The following is a 16,409-nucleotide window of genomic DNA, read 5'->3' as shown; positions in this document are numbered from 1 at the left end:
CGGATCAATGGTCGGATTAAAATTCAACCGCGCACACGGGTTTAGAAAAACTTTTTCCAATTAGAACAAACGTTTACAGGTCAAACTTTCAGTCGGAATAAATCATTTGGCCATGCGCAGTAGTGTTGTAAACAAACTGAGTTGCCATATACATTTATGCAGCTGCTCGGTAATATACGAGATGATCTTCTAAACGTGCTTTTATTACTGTTATGAATATTATGAAGCGCCTGTTTGCTCATCATTTTATTTTTAATCCGTTTGGTCAGTGCTTCTTTTTTTGTGGAAGAACGGAGCTGGAAGAAGCCAGGGTTAGGAGACGGCTAACATGCGCTAACAACATTAGCCTTGTTTGATTAACATAAAATCCATAAAAATGCTGCAATCTGCATCTTGGCTGCAAGTAAATATGTGGGAATAACATCAGCCTTTATTTTGTCGGGATACAACTGGAAACACAATTCCACGTCCTTTTTTGAACAGTTTCTAAGGACTGAGCGACATTTCTGCTTTGAAAAGCTCACACGCTGCCCCAAAGCCACAAAACCGCTGCCCGGACAGTCCGCCAGATGCTAACCCAGAGCAGCAGGACGGATCGCAGTCCGAAGTCTCCCACACATAACAAAACAACAAAACGCACACGTAACAAAGCATCCTCCCTTCCCTCAAACACAAGTTATAAACCCGGCTGCTCTGCTCAGAGACACAGTTCGCTCGGTCCACCGGGATCTGGGGCTGGACTGCACAGGGTCCAGACATCACGGGGCACGAAGCTCTATCCCCCCGCACCCCCCTCATGAGGGGCGTAAGAGAGGGGAGAGGCGAAGAGCCAGCAGGGCGAGGGAGGAGCGCCGCTTTGCACTGGGCATCCGCAGAGCAGCCGGTCGGTCCTGTTTGAGCTCCAAAGCCTACTGTGGAGCGAAACACCGTCTATGCATGACGTAAAACCACAGCAGAAGTGACACACGATCGGAATGAACCGTTTACATGAACAACGATCGGCTCAACAATCGGCATAACCCACCTATCTCGATCGTAAAGAAATTTTGATCCGAACGAGTCTGATCGGGGCAGACTATTCCGAACGGTGTGTTTACATAACGCATTTTTATTCCGATCAGGCATTCTTTCTGATTACTTTTGTCCATGAAAACGCAGCTAGTGTCATAGAATTTTGGTCGGGCACAAACCTCAATTATTAATTTCTCCTCCATGATCAATTTTCCAACGGCTGGAGCCTCCGTTGATACGTCACTACCAAATCCTAGTCCCCAGTTGGTCAAAGGTCAACCTGGTTTCATTTTCAACACATGGCTGCACGTTTTGTATGTAGACCCTGAGAATGGTCATAAAAATGTGTGGACGCAACAGTTTTGATCGCAGAAGCCCAAAACATGCGTTTAAATGGATTTTTCATTGGAAGCTGTCACCGAGGGTGTGTGAACATAGCTTTAAAGTGAATCAGCAGAAATGCGAGTCTGTCAAAGATTTTTTAAAATGTAGATCAAAGTTGCATCTGCACCAAAAACTGTCTGCTAAAATAAAAGCATTAGTCTGCCTTTGTGCTTCACTGCCAGCTGCTGCTCCCTCTTCCAGCCCCTAAAGTGCATTAGGGTCACGTCTCTATAGGATCATGAAATGCTGGTAAATTGCCATCAAAAACAGGCACTAATGTGAAGATTATAAACTCTGTTTATTTTTGTGAATTTAAGGATTACAGAAATAAAGATTCTCACTTTAATGTCACACAATACGATACACTATTCTGGCTTTTTAAAAGTCTTAGGTGAGCTCCATGATAGTATTTTTTAAACATGTTCTTATCAAAATGATGCCTCTCAAATTGAATGACTTTTGGTAAAAGTGAAGACTCTTTTTGGTCTTTATTAACTGTAATTTACCATTTTAAGGTGATCAGTCAAAGTTCATTAGAATTTTATATTTGGACATTTCCTAAATGAATTTCTACGGAGCCCCCCTGATGACATTGTCTAAAATTTTAATAAATTATAGCCTCTAAATGTTAAAAAAGGTTAAAATATTACTCAATCAAAAATTTATTTTTTTGTATTTGTATACCTTCATTCACAAACTTTGTCTAATTTTGGCCATGAATGATTGTTTTGTTCACACTTTTTTTTACTATTTTGCTGCCATAATTAAACATTTAGTTCATGCTTTCACCCTTTTTTTGGCTTTAAATTATGTTTGCATCTGTACATTTCCAATATTTTGTGGTAAATGACTTTTTTGTTTGAAAGTTTCACGATTTTGTGGCCACAGAGTAGTATTTTGTTTGTGTGTTTTTGGCAGTTCATGATCTGAAATTACTATTTCATTTGCATCCTTTCACCACAACTCAATATTTAATTTGCTTGTTTTTACTATTTCATGGCCTTAAATTACTATTTTGTTCATACATTTTCAGTATTTCATTGTCACACATTACTATTTTTTTACGTGTTTTTGCTATTTTGTGGCCACAAATACAATTTTGTGGTCAGTATTACTATTTTGTGACGACAAATTACTTTTTCGTTGCTGTATTTGGTATTTTGTGGTCTTAAATCATTTTTTTTTTTTGGGTGTTGTCAGTATTTCGTGGGCACAAATTACTCTTCCGTTGGCGTTTTTGCCGTTTTGTGGCCACAAATACTATTTCATTTGCATTTTTGCCATTTCATGGGCTTATATAACCAGTTTCGTTTAGGTGTTATTACTGTTTCGTGCCCACAAATTACTATTCTGTTCACATGTCTTTAAGTGAATAAATTGAACTATTTGATTTACATGTTTCATTTGCATGTTTAAATAGTGAAAACATGCAAATGAAATGATTTTGTGGCCAAAATGAGTTCATTTGAACTTTTCACTAGTTTGTTGCCATAAAGAAATATTTCTTTGTTTTTTCCATAGCTCTGTTTACTTCTTTGTTGTGATAAAGAAGTATTTAGTTTGTTTTAACTATTTCTTGACTATTTCTTTTTGCATTTTTGGACCCATGCTCGTAACATTTCTCCTTACAGGAATTTATTTCTTAACTCTTCAGTTTTGGAGAGCAGGGAAGGTTCAAGGAATTCCATTTATTTTATTTATTGTGATTATTAAAATTATTTTATCACATTAACACATAAACTGGGATTACCAGCACGAAACAACAAAAGGTAAAACATTTGGTGCTTTTAAACCCCTTTCACATAACTGGAACTCTGTCTTAAAACGGCACAAAGAGTATTGTGTTGAATTTACTGGCACAGACGGAAAAACACAGACGGCTACTTTTAAATATTCTCAATGTGATGTTGCCTCCAAACAAAACTGGGACCAAGTGAGAACATAATGTATGTGTGATATTACTGTAGTTACCAATGCCAACGTGTTATTTAACTAAAAAAAAAAAACTTGGGGACGTTTTTGAAAGACATTTTGGGAACATTAAGTTTTCAGCAACTTAACTTCAATTAGCCTTTTATTTTTATCTCATCAGATTTACATTTTAAATGAAGGTTCTTTTTTCCCCCCACTGAAGTGAACAGCAGAGGTAATTTAACATGTCCAGGAGAGATGAGATTGGGTTGGTGCAGGAGGCTGCAGATCACACAAATCCACTCCAATTTAACTGAGGAGGTGAGGCAAACGTCTCTCTGCGTGATAAGCCTCCGTCTTTGTTACATTTCATTTGCACCTGGAATGGGACTGGAAAGAAATCTGGTTTCTGGAAACGGCCCCTCACCAATTTCACTCAGCTGGACTCATCTCTGGCTCCTGCAGATCAATTCTTGAAATAAAACAACTGCAAAGTCATTGCAAATTCAGGGATCTTGCGGTAGGGTCCCCCCCCTGAGATTAGAAGGTTGTGAGTTCAAATCCATGAGTCCTACCAGACCCCTAAAAATGGGACTCTCTGCATTACGTGGTCGGTTTGGTGGGGGATTGAACCAGCACAGCTGGGTCTGCGACGTACCGCTCCGCCAATGGATGGGTCAAATGTACAGAACAATTTTCAAACGCCTATAGGTGCGTGACAGTTACAGGGACTTTACCTTTTTAGCAAATATGTCTGAACTGGACTTCAGAAGTACAGTTTGAAATCTGTCGTCTTTAGACCAACTCAGATGAATCCGCCTGACTGTGAGGATCTTGTTTTGCTGACGTCTTCACTTGATTTACACGACTGGAGTTTGATACCATTTTAAAGGAGCAGGCTCATGACAAGAACAGTGAAGCTCATTATTTTTGAGTGACCTGATTTTTCAAATTCCATTGCGTCGACACTCCTGGTTTTTTTTTTTTTGAACAAACTGAAAAAGATGAGGGAAAAAAGCTGAAAAAAGCCAAAATATGAAAAAAGTAAATTGCAGCAGATCTGAAATATAACTCTTAGATGACCAAAAAAGGAACAAAATAAGAGATATTTGTTGACAAAGCACTATTACTAAGTGAAACTAGTTTTTTTGATAATATCACAGGTGTTCAGATGTGGGAAAAAAGAATCGGTCACAAAAATGTCACCGTGAATATTGTGGTTTTTTGGGCATTCTTCCCCCTCCACACATACGGAGCCCGTGTCCTGACATTAAGATATAAAAATATATCTTGTTCCCACAGATAATTTTCTCGTTCGCACAAAATACTATTCCGTTCCCACAAGATACTATTGCGTTCCCACAAGATACTATTGCGTTCCCTCAAAATACTATTCCGTTTCCTCGAAATGATTAACTCGTGCGAACGCAATAATTATTGCATTCGAACGGATTAATTATTGCGTTCGCACGAGTTAATCATTTCGAGGGAACGGAATAGTATTTTGAGGGAACGCAATAGTATCTTGTGGGAACGGAATAGTATTTCGTGCGAACGAGATAATAATCTGTGGGAACAAGATATATTTTTATATCTTAATGTCAGGACACGGGCTCCGTACAAACAAGGCGGGTGGCGTTTACGCCAAAAACTTTCATGTTGGTTTCATCTGACTTCATGGCGAGGCTTTACCATAGTAAACTTTGTTACTGTGGTCACAGCCCCCCGCAGGTCATTGATCAGTTTCCCAACCAGCTTTAGGCTTTTTCCTCACCATTCAAGATCATTTGTTCTCTATCAGGTGAGGTCCTACATAGAGTTCCAGGTGGAAGGTCATCTTGTATTTTTTTGTTCCATTTTTAATAATTGCTCCAACATTTGATCTTTTCTCATTTGTGTACATCTTACTGCGTCCACACAGTCCTGAAATGACCCATCACTACCTTGCCACATTGTTTTCCCTCACCCATGTGTTTGTCCAATCACCAATCTCTCCCCCTGAGGGACACCCTGGATCTCCTCATTCATCTCCAAGAGCATCATAACCATAGACAACGTCACACCTTCTACTTCCAGCCACAGACTCATCCCCCTATCTTACATGCTCTCCACTTCCAGAACAGTCTTAAAAACGATTCCTTTAACATCTTTCCTCCTCTGTTCCTCTTTTCATCCTTCTTTTACTAACGGGAGTCCAATTTCCACCAACAGCCTGTAGGTCACCAGCACACGTTGTGGTCACTTTTGACCCGGGCAACGGCCGATCAAGTATGAAAGTTCTGTTCGTGATTGACACGACTAATTCGGCTTTGGTTTTACATCTGACTCCTCTCCTGACACAACTTTCCGCATTTCCCTGGATTTGGGACCGCTGGATTGTGCCACATTGTGGTCGTGGTTGCATTTAATGGCTGTGCTCATATAGATAGTTGAAATCAATGCATCATTTGTAATTTATACCTGAAATATTGGACAGATTAAGTGTTTAAATAGTAAAACCAAATATACATTCTGTCTTTCACTAACACAGCTCAATACACAACTTTGGCTGCAGGACGTGGACAGAAAGCACCTGGAGCTGTCTGCAAGAAACTGTTTCCACTGATCCCCGCTTCTCTTCACGCTGTCAGAGGATGATGGAGATGTGGGAGGCACAGCTTCTATTTTAGGGTCTTTGAGTGTCGTTCCATCGTCTTTGCCTCTTTTTCTCTTCAAACTGCAACTGGCAATCGTGCCATTTGCAATGCGTCCGTTCCCCAGCGTCCCCTGAAGCACCTACAGATGTATTCAGCTCCCATTTGTCATTGCTGGGAATGTGGTGGCGTCAGCAGTTATGTTCCAACCTCCACCGATGGCAGCACACCACCGCTAAGAGAATTTCAGCTCAGCCTGAGGTCACTCCACTCCCTTATTACAGTTTTACATCTTCAGTGATGGATAATGATGATGTTGTTGCCCTATTTACTCTGCTGAGGCAACTTGCTACATGCGTTTCACTTGTGTGTTGCCTCACTGCTTAAAGACATTTTACCTGCACTGTACACGTAATGCTGTGCTTGAATGTATTCACTCCAAGCGCACCAACTGTGTTAGGACTACATGCAGAATTGACCTTAACAACACAACAACATAGCGGCTTCTCCTCAAAACTAATGAACTGAACTTGTTAGAATTTTATGAGTCCTGGAATCTGAAGCAACAGGATGAAATGTATCTGATAGAATAGCATTGGAATGGAAAACAGAACTTAATTTAGGTAAATGAAATAAATCGAAAACTTTAGTACGGTGGCAAAGACACGCACCAAAAAACAGTGTTGCAAATTAAAGAGTGTTTACAGGTACTCCTCTTTTCCTATTTTTTTCTATTTTTTTTAATAAATATTTATCATTGTTATTATTATTATGATTGATTTTTTAAATTTATTTTATTTTTTCTATTGTATTTTGTTTTATTTCAAACATTTAGGTTATACACATGTGGACAAAATTGTTGGTAAGAAGGTTTTTGTGCGGTTGGCAAAATTAAAACTCACAATGGGGAGAGAAATAACTTGAATCTGACAAAAGTAATAATAAATAAACATTCATCGAAAATGTCACCATTGAAGGTTAGACATTGCTTTTCAAGCAACCACGCTTCAACAGAAATATTTACAAAAATAAAATCATGAAACAGGTCTGGACAAAAAATGACGATAACCCTAGAGAAGACAGAAAATAATGTGACCAAAGGGATGTGTTAATCCAACGTGTGTCCACTAACCGGCATAATAAGCGTGTACAATCCTCCAATCACTCAGTGTGTGATTCCAACCAGTGTGCGGTTTGGTTACATGGTGTGTATCACACTAAACATGGACCAGAGGAAGGAAAGGAAAGAGCTGTCTCAGGACATAAGAAAGAAAATGTTAGACAAGTCTGTTCAAGGAAAAGGCTACAAGATCATCTCCAAGCAGCTTGATGTTCCTCTTACAATAGTTGCGAATAGTGATGGGTAGATGAAGCCTCGTGAAGCATTTCGGCACATTGCCCAAACTGTATTGATACTGTGTCACTCAATACTGACTCCTGCTGGACCAAAAACATCATTGCAGACAACCAAGTTAAGAAACTCCACTGATCTACTTATTAAATTTAATCTAAACACAGTATTTGTCATTCTACTTGTAGTTCCTCGTTCCGGTGTCTTGCTCTATAATGCCCCAGCATTTCAGTTCTGCTGAAATCACGCGACATTTAACCTCCAAAACAGAAACTCATTTATTTCAAGCAAGACTCATTTTAAAGTGGAATTGTATTCTGCTAGATCGAGCGGAAACCAAGAGGAACGTGGGACAACACCCCCCCCCCCCCCCCCCCCCCGATGCTATTAAAACTATTAAATAATTCCACAAACCTCATTAAAAGACCACATTCAACACCTTTGGGAAAGACGGTAAAATAAAGCGTCAAACATTCGTTCAACAGCTAGAAGTTGAGCGCATCACAAAATGTTTTTTCTCCTACACTGTTAAACTCGCTGCTGGACTGATTAAGCACCCAAGTGACCGAAATAAAACCGAGAAGGTCCGGTATTCTTTCAAAATATATATATAATTATTCAAAATAAGAGATAGCTTTGACTCTCAAGAAAACCAACATATACCCGCCAAATGGACGCATAAACTCACCTAAAGCAAATTTTCTCCGCAATATCAAAAAATCACCCATTTGGGTGGAAAACTGAAGAATCTGGCAACACAAGTGGCTGTATCGTTGACTTTTCCTGGAGCAACACGCCCACTGCCACAGGGTTTCACTTTATGAGCTCGACACGTGAGCCGACGAGTCGGTGTTGCCAGACCCATCACTAGTTGCACATATTATTCCAAAATTTAGGATCCAGGGGACTGTAGCCAACCTCCCTGGCCGAGGGCGCAAGAGCAAAATTGACGACAAATCAAAGAGAAGGACATAACAAAAGAGCCCAGAAAAACCTCTAAAGAGATTAAAGCTGAACCACAAGCTCAAGGACCATCAGTGTCCGTTCACACCATCCGTCGTTGTTTGACACAAACTGGACTTAATGGAAGACGATTAAGGAGGACACCATTATTGAAAACTAATCATAAAAAAGGAAGACTGGAATTTACCAAACTACATGCTGACAAGCCACAAAGCTACTGGGAGAACGTCTTATGGACAGATGAGACAAAAAAGGAACTTTTTGGAAAGGCACATCAGCCCCATGTTCACAGATAATAGCCACACATAATGACTCCTCTCAACGAAAATCAAACCGTTTTGTTTGTAAGCACCAAACCCAGATTTGTCCAGCATGGAAACTCAATTGACGAAGCTGCACTCTGATCCTGGGCTAATCTAAAGGCCACATGAAATTTGGAAGTCCGCAGTGATTGACTCGGCAGAAAATCGGTGACCTCTACGCTATATTAGCCTCAGTATCCACTGATCCCAGCTGTCATTTTATATGGCCTTCCACTTGGAGGCTAAATTGCTTTAGTTCCCAATCACTTCCACTTTTTGATAAAAAAAAAATCCAGACAGTTGACTGGAATATTAAGCAGAGTGGAAATTACACAGACGTCCATCACAGTACTTTCACAAATGTTTACAGTCCAGTCTGCATGCAAACCCTCAGGATTTTTCTACTCATGGAGTCGATTGAAAAACCTGACGTCAATTATTTGGATGGTTGAGCAAATACTTTTAAAGTTGTAGTGGACACACACAGTTAGCCACATGTAGCTGATATTTAACATTCAATATCCAATTATGAAGACTTTATCATCAATTATCGTTTCAACTTTGTTTGCAACATGAAAAAAAACTATTGGTCCATTGCGTCTCCTTATAGGGAAGCATCACACAAACGTAGAGATCTTGTCTTTTGTGAAAGAATAAAGGATTGAAGTGGACAGCTGCAGGGATACTGATGTCTTCATCAACGGATGCAGAGATCCTGCAAGCCACCCATCAATAAATAAAAAATGAATAATCCATAAATCGAACAAAAGTTTAGTCGGTCTGCTCTGCTGCTGCGTGGCGTTCACTTGCTGCACTGTGTATGCTCACTTCAACTATAATTTACAAAAAAAATCCTCGTTAATTAACGACTTTAAATCTCGTAATTTTATCTTTTTTTTTTGTTTTTTTGGTGGCCTCAAAACTCCGTTGTAGTGCCTTATCGTGCAGAAAAGTATTATTAATAAATATGCACCTATAATAAATAGATGTTACCCGTCCGAGTCTCTAAAACACTCTGATTACACATTTAGATAGAAAAAAAAACTTTCAAGGGATGGAAGAAAACATTCCACAAAGTAACATTTACAGAAGAGAAACTTTTTTCTAGCTTTGTTGAATTGATTGTCCAAACAAAAAAGAATAATAATTGGTAATCATAAAGATGGAAGGGAGAATGAATAAAAGGATTTTTTTCCTGTAGTAAATTATAGCTGCAGGTGAGACAAGATGTAGAGGGCGGCGGTAACTTGTTGAGCAGCTAACGACAACCCTCATTTGAAACAGCTGACAGCTCTGCTCTCACGCCTGCGTAGCTTCTGCAGCCACCTACAGAAACACAAAGGAGCAGCCTCGGCACACACTGACACTTATCTAATAAATTAAACTCAATTTATTACCATGTTTTGCATAATACTGGAGTTTAGCGGGGTTTTGTCGCAGACGTATGCATGACACCAATTACTCATTTTGATGAGCAGGGATAATAAATTAGGCAATTAACACGCTGTCAGGCTGGAGGGGAAAGGGCTTTACAGCTCGCTCTTAGAATCCACCGTTTTTTTGTGTGTGTGTGTTTTTTTTTTTTTGGGGTGGGGGTGTAAACGGCAGAGCGGATGTGGGATGGTGTCGGGCTGTCAGGTGGGGAGGGCCCTGGGTCAGCTGGGGGCCGCGGCGGACATTTGACCCCATCAGAAAACTTTGAGTGTTAAAGTGGAGATGCGGCGTCTTTACATCTTCTCGGGTTAATCTGATTTAACTCAGCAACACACAGGCACGTGCACACACACACACACACACACAAACACACACACAGGTAATAGCTGCCAGCAAGTGAAGTCCCCAGGCGAGAACTGGGGCTGCAGAGAGGGGAAACACATTAGCCTAATAAGGGCCATCTGGTGGCCATTCATTAACTTGACCATCCTTGAAGTCTCCGACCCAAAATGTCATTTTTCACTTTGCAGATGAATCCATTTGGTGTCAAGATGAACTTGGGCCAAATTACCAAAGATGGAAAACGAGGGGGAAATGGGGTAGCAGTAGAGAAGAGTTTGGAAGGTCCAGAAGCAGGAAAACTGTAGGGAACGCTTGCTCACATGAGACCTTAAACCCCAAACAGTATTTTTCTGCACCAATCCTGACGCATTTAGCGATGCGTTTAATGACCGCATAAAGACTCAGGGTGGTCTTAGCCCTTCACCACCCCTTTTCTATACTATAAAGAGATAAAGCGATGACGCTAAGTGTTTAGGACGCCTTAAAACATTGTTAATGTCCACTGAGACAGGGAGGACAGGGAGGACAGGCCAGCTGGGGGGGGAATTAATGCTCACTCACCGTGACAGATACCTCTGTAGTGCATCCCAGACCTTGACTGATGCTCATTTACTGTGAGAAGTGATTTTTAAATGAGTGCTCGCTCACACACGTGAACGCCAGTATGCAAACGGGGGGTCTTCACACTTTAATCAAGCCGTCTGATGAGATGCCTGCACCAAGATACACCTTTCGGTCACATTTCGACAACACTCCAGAAGGTCATATGCAAATTTATTCCCTCATCGTTTTGTCTTCTTTATTGCGTCTTTTTAAGTGGTAATGTAAGAAATGCATATGTTTTTATTTAAGGCAGATTTTCCTGAATAAAGCGGTTCTGCTTTCATTTCAGAGCCTCGTTGCGTTCAAGGTTGTTTTTGTGCCGCCAGTAACACCTTCAGTTTTTCTTCATTAAAGCATATAGAGAGTCTTCATCAAGGTAAAATGATGAAGGCTCTTATTTTTTTTCCCCAGGACACATGCTGGGACAAACTGTCCTCCAAGCTGTCCTTACAGATTTACATTTTTAGCACATAGCAGATGTTACTGTTAAAATATGAACGGATGGGTTGGACTACATGGAGCTCAGCCTGCCTCCACTCTGTATTTACATTGAGCTTTATTATTTTGCTTTTTGCTTTTGTCAGTGAGGAACTGACATTTCTAAAGGATTTTGTTTATTTTTATTACATTATTGATTATTTCTGGATGTTGATTGATTTAAACTCTATACTGTGTGAAAGCTGGGTTAATTCCAGCTTTGGTAGCACCTTTGGTGTCTTAGGTTGGTATCATTTTAATGAGATCTGAATGTTAAATAAAGAATATTTCATCTGAATATCATCATAAATAACTGGAAAACTGTTTCTTCAGGGCCGGAGCTAGAGGGGGCCATGTGCCCCCTTAGCCAAAAGCATTACACGCCCCCAAATGTTGAGTCAATGCTAGAATCATTATTGGAAAAGATTAAGAAATCACCAATATAAGCTTCTCTAAGCATTAGAAATAGCACCTCAGCTAAAAGAACTGTTCTCATTTGCCACCCTTTCAAATTTGTCTGCCCCCTCCCACCCCCTACAATGTTCTAGCTTCGCCTCTGTATTTATGTTATAATTACAAAAAAAAAGAAAATTCTACATTGTAAAATATATTTGTATAAAAGTATATTCCTAAAAACTTCCGAAATACAAAAGAACAGCTTCCCCCACCGTCTTTACTGCTGTGGTTTTAAAAATATTCACAGAACCCTCAGGCACTTGATAACAGTCAGCCTTAATAAGAAAATAAGAGAAGTATTTTATTCATATTTTCTCTGGCACACATGGACACTAAACTGCCAGAGGCCACATCCAGACTGTGGAGCATCTGTATGTGCCCTACGACACCTTCAAAAGAAAGGACCACAACCTAGCATCCAGCAAGATATTAAAATGAAAGCAAAATGCATTCTCAATAAATCCTGACAATAAATAAAACAACTTGGATTTTTAGAAATTTAATGAAAATAAGTCTCTTAAAAAGATACATTTTCATCTAAACTAAATGCTTTTTTAATGTCTGAGCAGATCAATGTGTTGAAATGAGCAACATGTTGACTATTTGAACCACATGAGGGCATTGTGGCCCAAAAGGTCCAGGCTGTACTTTTTTAATGAATGGTAATCAAAACTCAGTCCCAAATTGGTACCGTTACCGTATAAAACTGTGTATTTTGGTGCCTCATTTCAGACACGTCAGTTACGTCTATTCTATTCAGTTTTGCTGTACATTTCTAGCCAATCATTTTACCTTTCCAGCGATTGTGGGCAGGCTCATAAAAGACTGGGCATTGGTGTGACGTTGGGCGGAACTTAAGTCAAAATACAGAAGGTGAAGCAACGAAAGTTTGGCTGTACTTCACAGCAAAAGATTTTAATTCAACAACCTAATGGACAAAAGCGACGTGTACAATGCCATGAAAAAATAAAAAAGCAGATGTGGTCAAAAGATCGATGAAATACGCGTTTACCTCTGCGGGTGTGAAAACAGAGATGCAGCGCTGCAGGGCAGACTGTCACAAAGAATACATGTCATCGTAGGTACATGCATTGCCAGACTTTATCACACTAGGCATGGAGGAGTTCTGCCCAGTGTCCCTGAAGTCTCTGGATCTTGAGGGGCTGTACTGGATGAAATGCCTTTGGGTGACAGTCAAGGACAGTGCCTCTGCATTGGTAGACTGGGGTGGTGGACTGGAGGGTGTGCTATAGCCACAAGACTACCAACTACTCAGCCTTCCTGGGAAGGTCTACTTCAGAGTGCTGGAGAGGTCAATGTGGATACCTTCACACAGGCCTTTGACGCGTTTCAAGAATGCGCTATACGCATTATAAAGCAGACGCAGACGGGGTGTAGGTACATTTACACAAAGTGCTTGAGGGTTCCCCATTCAATCCACTTACTTTGTGGATATGGAGAAAGTTCTTGACCTTGTTGTTGATCTGTGATAGATGTTTTGGAAATATGGAATCCTTGGTCCCTTCTTATGGGCCGTCTGGTCTCTATACAATCAGAGAAGAAGCTTTGTTCGTATTATTGGTAGTAAGTCTAACCTGTTTTCATTTCATGTTGGATATCTCTTGTCCTGGTTCTATACATATCAATAGACCCAGCCAAGGACCAAAGGGACTGTGGTCCAAGGACTGCAGGATATCATTTCTGCTTTTTTGTAGATAATGTTCAGATTCATTGAACCATAATCTTTGGTGTGCAGTTGACCTTGAAGGGGCTTAAATCTCAAAGTCTAAAGCCATGAAAAAGTTGGTAGGTGGAGAACTCCTGCCTTAAGTGCAGCAGTTCAAGTATTTTGGGATGTTGTTCATGAGTGAGGGAAGGATGGAGCGCAAGATTGACAAGCAGCTAGGTACATCAGCTGCAGTAATGCTGTCGCTTTTTCTGTCTGTTGTGGTGAAGAAGGAGCTGAAAGGCAAAGTCTGCGTCCGTGAAGATCTACGAAACACAAAATCATCAGCCGAGACTACAGGTTTCAGGTGTAACCCTTGTGCTATCTTAGATAACCCCACCCTTGCATTGACATGTTCTCCCTACCATGACAAAGGTGGATAAAGGTGGAAAGATTTCATGTAATCCATGGACACCAGTGAAGATCACAAATCATTGAAGAAAAAAGGTTCAGAGCACTGTCTGGTGGGTCTAGATCAGTGTTTTTTAACCTTTTTTGAGCCACTGCACACTTTAACCTTGACAAAAATCCCGCGGCACACCAGCATCCAAAAATTAAAAAAAAGGAGAAACTCCTAGTCAGTATTTATCTACAGCCCCTCTGCAATCTCGCGTGCATTTTTGAGATAATTGTGGCAGAAAAAGCTGGAAGCTGCAGCTGTTTTTTCTAAAAGATGTAATAAAAGTTAAGTTAAAAGATTTGAAACTGATGTGTGTTCGTTGTGGTTTCAAGACGTTAAGAGGAGAGACTCACGCTGTCACTTTAAACCAATGCATCATGGGAGATGTAGTTAAATAATCCGCCGAACGCAAAAAGACTAGCCTCTCTGAGCTTCATTGTTTTGTTCACTTTTTCCATAGTCTGACACCGCATTCTGTGGAAAGCTACACCACTAAAGATGAGCTTTAGCTTGTAGTTTTGTTGGAACTGAGAGACTTTAGGAGCAGCATTCAGAACAAGGAAGTGAATACTTTAACCACTTCTGATTGGTCAGACTGATGACATGTGATTAAGATTCCAAGAATGATTAGCGGAGACAGTTAAAGGGGCGGGACTATTCAGAAAAGGGCTTTAGTTGCAGCCAAATCGCGGTACCGTCATTCTTATCAAAATGTCTTTAATAGAATCAAATAAACAAAGAAAAAAGTATTTATGATCTTTCATATTCCTAACTTCTCAGTGTTTTATCAGGGCCTGTTTGGATGAACAAAGAGCTGATATCCTGGAGATGGAAAATGTTTTTAGATCAGTTAATGAGGGTAATTTATTTCCCACGGCACACTTGACATAGTGTGCCGTGGCACACTGGTTGAAAAACAATGATCTAGATGACCTAACTCCCAATGTTAAAGTGCCTAGGATGGCAAAAGGGTTAAAGATGGCGCCACTCATTTTCTCTTTCACTCTTTTCCCACTGTTTATGTTTTTAACACTGTCATGTTTCAGCATTGTCATGCAAAAGTATCGAAGTGTTCGTGGTCAGACAACACGGATCAGATACACACCACTTTCTGAAGGGCATTTTAATGATGGAAAATGAGAACCAGGGAGGACGGTTTATATTTACTTTCTGTGGTTTTCACAGCTCGCCTGCCAAACAGCACACTGTGCTATCTAAACCCCGGAGGCTGCCCATTGGTCCAGTTGCCAAGCCGGGGGACTTTTTAGCCGTGTTTGTGCCTTTGCGATCCAATAAACAGCTTTTTGTTAAAGTCCCTGCCAAAGCTTTTGCAGAAGTATATCTGTTCATGCTGGATGAAAATACAGCTGATTATCCCATCCCTATTAAAGCCACTGAGATGCCAGCAGCTGAGTAAACCACATTTACAGCACAGTAAAAAAAAAGGCCCTTTTGTTTTCCCAGCAAGGCGATGATGCAGGAATGTTGGCTAATGGAGGCACAGATGACCATCTTGGCCCTCGTTTGTATGGAGGAGGCTGCATGAGGCATCATGCTCTTCCTCAGATCCCCTTACTTTGCTACACCCAGCTCCCTCTTCACGGTGTAGCTGCGGGTACATCAATGAAAGAGCAGGAATTAGCGTCCTCTTTGATGGAGACGACAATTCATCTACTCTGTGTGAAGAAGAATAAATGGATCACAGAATTTCACGAGAAAGGCCTTACTTTAATAAAAAAGTAAGGAAAATGATTAATAACAAATAAGGTTTCTAGCTTGTGTTGTGCTGATTTTCACAAATCCATCTGTGACACATCCCATAGGAAAAATCTGTTGCTCATATGTTGCTTGATCTCGTCTCTTGAGATCAGTTTGAGCGTCTCATATTCGTATCATTCTGTGATCATTTGCTTCTTAACTCTTGCTCCTAAGGGTCCCTTAGGAGCAAGAGTTAAGCTATAATGAGAAAAGACATCACTGAGACAAATGAGGTTGAGTTGAGACAACTGTTAGAGCAATAATTAAGAAGTGGGAGAGACGAACCTAAGACGTTCATGAGACAAATCTGAGAAGAATGAGTCCTAAAAGAGATCTCATCATTGTCTGTCTGATATCTCTATCATGTCTTAATCATTTCTCTTAAATGTCTTACCAAAGCCGTTAATGAGAATGATATGAGATGTATTTGAGAAAGAAAAGAGAAGTTATTTTTATAGCAGTGGTATCCAATCCTGGTCCTCAAGGGCCACCATCCAGTAGGGTTTAGAAGTTTCTTTGCTCCCCAGATGTGAATCAACAGGTGATTAACCACCTCCCGCAGAACTTGAGGAGGCAATTCAACCACTGCAGCAGATCTGTTGGAGCAGGAAAACAGCTAAAACATCCATAACAGTGACCTTCAAGGACCAGGATGGGA

Source organism: Oryzias latipes, chromosome 20 (genome assembly GCF_053564925.1).
Source record: "Oryzias latipes strain Hd-rR chromosome 20, Olatipes_Hd-rR_3.1".
In the NCBI taxonomy this organism is placed as follows: Eukaryota; Metazoa; Chordata; class Actinopteri; order Beloniformes; family Adrianichthyidae; genus Oryzias; species Oryzias latipes.
Note: the sequence above shows the minus strand (reverse complement) of the source record.